Raw genomic sequence first — 8,832 nt, 5'->3', positions numbered from 1 at the left:
CTCTCACATCCATACATGACTACAGGAAAAACCATAGCTTTGACAATACAGACCTTTCAGCAAAGTGATGTCTCTGCTTTTTTTAATATGTTGTCTAGGTTTGTCATAGCTTTTCTTCCAAGGAGCAAACATTTTTTAATTTCATGGCTGCCATCTCTGCCTGCAGTCATTTTGGAGCCCAAGAAAATTAAATCTTTCACCTTTTCCATTTTTTCCCCATCTACTTGCTATGAAATGATGGGACTGGATGCCATGATCTCAGTTTTTTGAATGTTTAAGCCCGCTTTTTCACTCTCCTCTTTCACCCTCAAGATGCTCTTTAGTCTCTCTTATAACAAGAATAGTAGGGAAAATAAAATAAAATAGTGAACTTGATGCTAAAGTTTTTAGTGAACAAGAAGTAACACCCAGGAAGTTGTAGATGATTGCAACAAAGAGGAATAATGAGTGGTTTGGTCTAACAGCTTAGACTTCAAAGAATGGAATGTGTAAAAGTTGAGATGAAATAAGGCCTGAAAATGGCAAGGAAGAGCACAGAAAGAAAAAACACCTCACCTTTGGACCCAGTGGTACAATGGGAACAGGAGAAAAAACAGTGGGAAAGAAATATTGCTGTAATTAATTCATTATTTCATTTATTTAATACTGTAGCAAGCAGCTACTATGTGATAAGCAGTTTTCCAAACCATGGGGCCAATGAGACAAAAACACAGTGAGAGTTTGTTAGTGACTTTGTCTACCAGAGGTAGAATGTATGCTCCTTTCATGGACGAAAGGTCCATGGACCACATCCTATCAGGCCTGGTTGATTAAGCCTAAAATGCTGCTGTTTAAGGGCAAAAATAATAGACTTAGCTTTTGTCCGGTTCTAGAAGAAAAAAGTGTTAATAAGTTATCTTTCTTAAGTACAGCTGAACTTGATTTTCAAACTTAAGTATATAGCTACAGTAATCAAAATAGTGTAGTATTGGTTTAAGTGTGGGCATGTAGATCAGCAGAACAGAATTGAGAATCCAGAAAGAGACATTTACATGGTCAATTGAAAATAGAATTTCCACAAAAAATAAAAAAATGTCATACATCTATTAGGTTGTATACTCTCTTCTTGGAAGACCAGTGATTCTAAATAAAAGAAGTACATAGAGTTACCCTTGCTTGGGAGCAAGAGACAGGTATTAGTCCAAGTAGAAAGGACAATGTAAAAGTTAGTGTCAAATCTAGAAAATAGGGAAACTAAAATTAAAGATTTGAAGTAAGCAATCACTAAAGAAAAACATTTTAATCAGAAATAAGATGGTCCTTATATTAATGAGAACAATTGTTTTACTAGGTTGTGAAACCAATATTCTGTTTAGCCCAGTCTAAAAGAGGTGAGGATATGATCTCAGAAAAAAATAATGAATTAACTGAAACTTGACAGGAAAATAATTTATAAGAGGCATAATTTAACTGGTATCCAAGGTGAAAGAGTGTCAAACTTGCTTTATAAGCTTTTAAAACTGAGTGAAAAAAAAAAAGGAGAAAATGGCATCCAGGGTGATAACACTGATAGAATACAGGCATGAGTTACTATATCATAACATATCCTTGAGGATCAGTAATGATCACTAATGAGAGAGCACACTGGATTATTAAAGGAAGGCTTGAACTGAGAAAATGAGCTAAAATCTTCTTCTGGCAATAAATTATGACATAATTGTCACCCAGTTTGATAAGTTAGATCATGTACATATAACCTTTTTTTTTTTTTTTTTTGAGAACTGAAAGGAAGAATATTATGTTGGTAGACAGGCGCTTCAGTGACTTAAACACACACACCTGCAAGAGCTTAGAAATGCAGTTTCTATCTCAAACCTACACAAGTAAACCCAGCCAGAGTGAGTGTGAAGAGTAGACTGTAGGACACAATCAAAGGACTGCCTGAGCAGGACAACAGCTCACACGCACACACCCAATATGGCACAAGGTTGAGGCGTCAGCCGGATGGAGGGGGAGAGGGACCCTGTTCCAGGCAGAAGGGGCAATATGTGCCAAAGCCAGGAGATGAGAGAGACCGTGGTGCATTCACGAAACACAGACAGGTTCAGTATGGTCAAAGGAGGGAAGAAGGAAGAGTAGGCAGGGACAGGGCTGTGGAAAGCTTGGCTGTTTGGAACTCACCCCAGTGCAGCAGGAAGCCAGCCACTGAGGGGTCTGAAGTGAGACATGGAGGAACACAGGTTGGAGGGAGAGGTCGGGCGGCAGAGTATGTTGGACTCTCCACACCCCACCCCATGGCAGAGCAGAGGAGACCTGTTGGGATCGCTGCAGTCATCCAAGAGAGACAGAGGATTCCTGGATGCAAGGAGCCATCCTTGATGGGCAAGGTTGGCAGAAGTGGTGCCTGGAAGGAGGGGACTGATGGGGGATAGTTCAGAAGTAGACAGATGGGATGTGGGAGTGAGGCAGAAGGCAGGGTCTGATCTGGGCAGTGGGGTGGGTTGTCCATGCCTTTCACTGAGACTGAGACCCCTCAGAGAAGGAGAGGAGTGGGAGGGAGAGGGGCAGAGGGAGCAGAAGGAGGAGGAGGAACCGTTTGAGGAGGAAGTGGAGGAGTTCAGGTTGACAAAAGTTGAGCTGTAGGTTGAGCTGTAGGAGTCAGTGAGTTGTCTACAGTGCCCAGTTGATGACGTGAATCTGGAGTTGGACTGTGACATCTGCCCCGGAGATAAAGATGTGGGGGTCATCAGCCTCTGAGCCTGTGGGTGGATCAGCTGGCTAGAGGAAGGAGAAGGAAAATGGGAACCAGGAGAAAACTGGAGGCTCAGACAGCACAGACCAAATGTCCATCCCATGGTGTGCACAAGAGGGACTTCTGGAACATCCCAAAGTCAATATCATTTCTTTCCTCACTCCTTCGCTTTCCTGCATACTGCGTATCTGTGTTTCTGGAGGTGGGGTGGCCTGGGAAAGGGCGTGTCATCCTCTTCCTCTCCATGCATCCTTTGGGCTGTATTTGAGGGCTCTTGGTGTTTCTCCTCTTCTGAGCAAGGCGATTTCATTTCCCCTCTCCTCTTTCAGGCTGTTTGTGCAGTTCTGTCTGCCAGAGCCTGTTGGTGGAGACTTCTAGACATGTATATTAATATGCAGCATAAACTAGCAAGGGAAAGCGTGGGTTTAGGAGACAGTTCAGACTCTAACTCCACTAATTTTTAGCTTTGTATGCATTATCAAGGTTGATTAACATTTCTGAATCTTTATTTCCTCATCTATAAACTAATCCTTATCCTCAATGAGATTTTATAAAAATTGAAATAGATAACATATAGAAAGCAGTCATCACATTTATCATTATTATCATTTCTATTTTTATTATTCTTGCTCCAGGACAATCTGGAACCTTCCATCCTAGGACTTTTATGCCAGGCATCAGGACGAAGAAAGAGTACCTGAGAAGCAGGTAATATTCATGAATTACAAGAAAATTTTACTTTCCAGATGAAGAGAAAGCCACAGGGCTAGTTTGAGTTCGATGATGTAGACTTGAGTGTTGATTCTGAGAGCCCAAGGTAAGGGTTCCCTTTCCTAAGATGCCATCTCATCTACTACAACACAAGACACAAGAACTTCTTATATTCCAGCTGATTAGGCTGGAGTTCCAGCATCTCTCTTGATGACATTTTGATTGGATGGTCAACCAGTAAACCAGTTCTATATTCACTGTTTAAAATAACTACAATAGGTAAAACATTTTTCTGAATTGCAGATCCCTGGTGGCCCTAGATGGATTTAATAGAAATACTCTTCTCCATTTAGTAGCCAGGACTGTCATGATTACCAAACAGTTCACAAGACTGGTAAGTACAGCCTGCTTTTCTATGTGTAAGTATTTGCATTTCAAAGGAATCCACAGTTTCAAAATTCCCTTCTAAAAACATTCGTTTCAGTGGGGGAAATGGAATTAAGTCTGAAACAGTTGAGACTTGCAATAGCAAATTTATGTTTGCTGTGGGAATTTCAATAATAAAGGTTTTATTGGAGCTTTAAGTGTATAGGTATAAAATAGGCTTCCTGATGACAAATTCAGGGTTTGATTACATGGAACATTTGTTCAGGAGCAGCAGATTTTTTTTTTTCCTTTATCACCAACAGCTAAAGCTGAAGCTCCAGTACTTTGGCCACCTCATGCGAAGAGTTGACTCATTGGAAAAGACTCTGATGCTGGAAGGGATTGGGGACAGGAGGAGAAGGGGATGACAGAGGATGAGATGGCTGGATGGCATCACGGACTTGATGGATGTGAGTTTGAGTGAACTCCGGGAGATGGTGATGGACAGGGAGACAGGGCGTGCTGCAATTCATGGGGTTGCAAAGAGTCAGACACGACTGAGCGACTGAACTGAATGGCTTTTCTTTTCCTTATCACCAACATCTCTATCATTAGAACAAACCTTACACAGTCTTATCAATTTTTATCACTTTTATCAGCCACTGGTAGGATAAACAGTATTTAAAGGCATCCCAACCAAGTTGGTAAGTTCTTAAAAAAATATAAGTGATAGTGGCTCTTGATTTTGATGGCATTAATACCAGCCACTCTTTATATAATGTAAATTTGGTTTTCCTAATTGATCAAAGACCTTATATCTGATTTGAATTATGAAAACATGGTTATAAGAGAAATACATACACTGTATAAAAATAGGCCATTAGCTGGGACTTGGAAATCTTTGTCATGGAGACATTTTTAACAGACTCTTACATAATATCCTATAATGTGTTGTAATATTTAATTATCTCACAACATTAAAAGATATAACTTTTAATTATAAGTGAAACTGGTTAGGAATAGGAGAAGGAAGTAAATTTAATTATAATACAGTTTCTTAATATCTAACTATTTCAACAAGATATATGTTTTTAAAATGAGAAAGAACCTATCCATTGACCTATCAGTACCTGTAGGATCTTGGTTAACTTATTCTCTCTTGATCTCCTCTGTCAAGTTGAGCAAGATAACTTATGATTTGAAGAGACAGGAATTTCCCCCTAGTCAAGAACATTCACCTGTTCTGGGGAAAGGTTAGTGAATAAGAAGAAATGAGGGGCTCCTGAATAAGGAGATACCTGTGCCCTGCCCCAAGAGTGCTTCAGAGATGTGGCAAGTCTCAGATAGGACAGCCATGATGAGATGCTCAACAACTCCAGTTTTGACAAAGAATCCTGTTCCTCTGGCATACAGCAGAGGCGCTAGAATTTTCAAACCTGAAATGGGTTTGCAATTTGGAACAATGTATACCTTATCAGACTGTGTAAATAGGCCTGCCTTTCTTATACTCCCAAATTTGACAACATTTGAAGTGTAAGGGAACCACCAAAAAAAAAAAAAAGGAGGCTTCTTTTTCACATTAGCAAGATGAGGGCTCAAATTTTAAATCCCTCCAAGGACCCTTCTATGTCCAAGAGCCCAGGGCCACCACATGAACGTTAAATTAATGGGCAGCCCATTTGTCAGGCTAATAAGGTCCCTTTGCCTTCACATCCTCCCGCCTCTGCTTGGGTCATCTGGTCTAAGTGAATAACACCTGCCCTTCCTCTAGCAACTTCTCCACTAGTTTCAAGAATTTGGAAGAGCGTTGTATGGCAGTCAGTTTAACATTTGCCAAGGTCTGTTCTAATTGGACTAGAGCCATACATCCTATCCTATATCTAAACATCTCTCAACCTTTGTACTAGCCTCCAGTCTCATAGGTAGAATATATTTTCACAAGGTGCTAAACTGCGTGCTACACATTACCCCTCCAAAATCCATATATTGAAGGAGGAGGTTTGATTCTTACTTAGGTTGTAGAGAAAATTAGCCTCTGAAAGTGTTTCTGAGACAACTACTAGGAGACTGGAGAAGTAGCAGTACTCTCCTCTTTTTGTTTTGTTTATGAAGAATCTGGGCATTTCCTGATAGACCGCACCCATGAAATAACTGTGCAGCTAGTAACGCTGAAGTTAAGGCTTCCTGATGGGAAGTTCACATGGATAGGAAACACATTTTCATTCCAAGAATGCAGACTGGCTAGTTATAGTTGAGGGGGTTGTTGTTGGTGGTGGTGGTGGTGGTTTAGTCGCTAAGTTGTGTCCAATGACTCTTTGGGCCCCATGGACTGTAGCCTACCAGGCTCCCCTGTTCACAGGATTTCACAGGCAAGAATATTGGAGTGAGTTGCCATTTCCTCCTCCAGGGGATCTTCCCAACCCAGGGATTGAAGCCGGGTCTCCTGCATTGCAGGTAGATTCTTTACCATCTGAGCCACTGGGGAAGAAGACACTATTGATGCCCTGCCCAGATTCCACTTCCTGGGCTAGTTACAGCTACCCCACTCAGTTGCTATGAGCATTGGTTGCTAAAAATTCATAGCCACACCCTTGTCAGAGGATATCTTGGAGCCAAAACCCCTTTCCTCTCATACCAACTCATCCATTGCTGGATGGATAAAAGGCTTTCAGTTGGTGGATAGAAACTAGGCTCCTTTGTCTCAAGATGAATCAGTTCTATGATGCCCTTCACATCCCAGAGCTGCCCTGGGCTCAAGCTGAGGCTACATTTCAGCTGAACAGCTACGCCTACTTCCTTCCCCTGTCCTGTCCTGCACCCCTCATCTCCACACATGCTTCATCTGAGAACAATCTGTCAATAAACCACTTTCAGAAGAAGCCCCATGTCAGGCTCTGCTTCTAGAGAACCTCACTTAAGCTTTTAATTTGTTTCATTTCTATGGTTGTCTGTGTTCCCTGCTCTCTCTTTCTCAGTCCAGCCAATTCTGTACTTCCTTGCCTCAGAGAAAGTTTGTGGCAGGATTTCCCAGATTTTATTTCCTCCAAGCCCCAAATTCATTGTGAAAAATGAAGCTCAGGGAGTGAAGGATTCCCTTCATACTAAAAAGAAATCCCTTCTCCCACTCAATGGAAAACGGGAGAGATCTCAGGGTTCCTTGAATAGATGAGACCACTAGCCTGCTTCCTGACAGCCCAAAGAAAAGAGGAGGAAATAAAAGCTGCTGGCCTTATGATGCTCCTGCAAGGCTGGGTCCTACCCAAGGCTGTCAGTCTCACCAAATTCCTATGCCCTCTATGCCAAGCATGGCACCAAAGCTACCTAACTGGTCCTTCTGGAAACAAGAATGATGGATATCACAGCTATAACTAGTATGGAAAGACATCCCCGCAAAAGTCTATGTAGACTTTCTCTATGTGTGTGCATGCCCAGCCGCTCAGTCATGTTCCATGCTTTATGACCTCACGAACTTGTAGCCTTCCAGGCTCCTCTGTCCATGGAATTTTCAAAGCAAGAATACTGGAGTGGGTTACCATTTTCTCCTTCAGGGGATCTTACCAACCCAGGGATCGAACCTGAGTTTTCTCCATCTCCTGCATTGGCAGGCGGATTCTTTATCACTGATCCTCCACAGTTACTTTGTAGACAATTAAGATATCTAATATTTCTTTCCTATCTGAAAGGCCAGCAAAGGGAGAAGATTATGATGTTATTATGAAACAATCTGTTAAAAGACGGTTTATGATACATATTCATTAACTGATGAAAGGCATACCCTACAATGTAACCTGAAAAAAAATAATTCCAGGATATCATACACAGTATAGTTTCAATAATGTTAAACACACACATCCACATTCTTACACAGACAGAAAGACAAGGAAGAGCAATTATTGGTGACTTATTTTTATTTTCTTCCTTACAGTTTTCTGTATTTTCTAAACTTTTTGTAGGCAGGATTAACGTCTTTCGAATCAGCGGGTCTCTTCTTATTCTGCTCTCCCAACGTCAGTCGGTAGATGTAGTACCAGGAGCCAGCCCCGACCACCAGGCCTGTTGCCATCAAGCCCAAATTCTGAGCACGGCCCATGCTGCAGCTGAGCAAAGCTCTCAGGGGACTCTCTAGGCTATGAGAGCCGCCTGGATGCAGGAGTCTGAAACCGCAGTCTAGCTGGATCTAGGGGGCGGGGGTGTTGGGGGCGGAGAGGGAAGAAGACAACGAGGCAGGCGTTAAGCTGCTTTTTCTTTTGCATCATCAGCCCACTGATAGATGGACCAGCAGACAGGGACAGACCGAAGCGAGAACCAGACAGAAACAGAGAGGAGACAATGGGGACTCAGTGCTGCAGTGAAAACAGTAAACGCATCAACCGCTAAATGTGGGCTCAAACCCGGAACTTGACCTGTGCAGGTAGTCAGGCCTGGCTCCCCCGCCCAACCCATGGCTCCACTCCCCGACAGCCTCCTCCTCCCCTGCCCTCTGCCCGCGGGGGTCCCCCACGCCAACCTTTTCAGCTGTCTTGTACAAGGCAGAGCACAAAAAGGAGCTGGGTTCGTGAGACTCTGACGGGGCTGGGCGGGAGGGTCGGGGAGACTGACAAGCCCCTCCAAACTCGAAAACCTACCCTCCACCCTCATTTCAAGAGTCTCCAATCAGTACCCACCCTCACCGTGAGCGGCGGGAATCAGGACGGGTTTCCTCTTGTCCTCCTTCCCTGACTACAGTCACACCGCCTCCAACGAAATCGGGAGTCGGTTACCTGAGTAAGAACCGCTATCTGGACCGACTTCAGCACACAGGCTCCTGGTCACGTGAAGCTACGTCACGGGTGAGTTCAGGGTCCCACATTTCCCCTCCTATTACTAGCCAAGCGGAGGGTGGCCCGCCCCCTTCCAGCCCCCTCCTCCTGTACCCCCAGCACCACGCAGGACGCTGTCCCTCCTTTTAGTCATTGCACATCCAACAGACGTGTTGTCTTTGGTTATTAGAAGAGGCAACATTTTCTCCTGGGCTACTGGCCGAT

General features: G+C 43.3%; 1 long non-coding RNA gene across 1 annotated transcript; it reads right to left on the bottom strand.

The window, feature by feature from the left end:
* Positions 1–7,698: 7,698 nt before the first annotated feature.
* LOC132658734 (uncharacterized) lies at positions 7,699–8,570 on the bottom strand. The gene is made up of 2 exons (XR_009598728.1): positions 8,479–8,570; positions 7,699–7,985 (listed from the first exon to the last, which is right to left on the bottom strand). It is a non-coding gene; the product is annotated as an uncharacterized LOC132658734 (long non-coding RNA).
* Between the last annotated feature and the right edge of the window lie 262 nt (positions 8,571–8,832).

This window comes from Ovis aries, chromosome X (genome assembly GCF_016772045.2).
Source record: "Ovis aries strain OAR_USU_Benz2616 breed Rambouillet chromosome X, ARS-UI_Ramb_v3.0, whole genome shotgun sequence".
In the NCBI taxonomy this organism is placed as follows: domain Eukaryota; kingdom Metazoa; phylum Chordata; class Mammalia; order Artiodactyla; family Bovidae; genus Ovis; species Ovis aries.
Note: the sequence above shows the minus strand (reverse complement) of the source record. Positions and strands in the feature narration are given on the sequence as shown.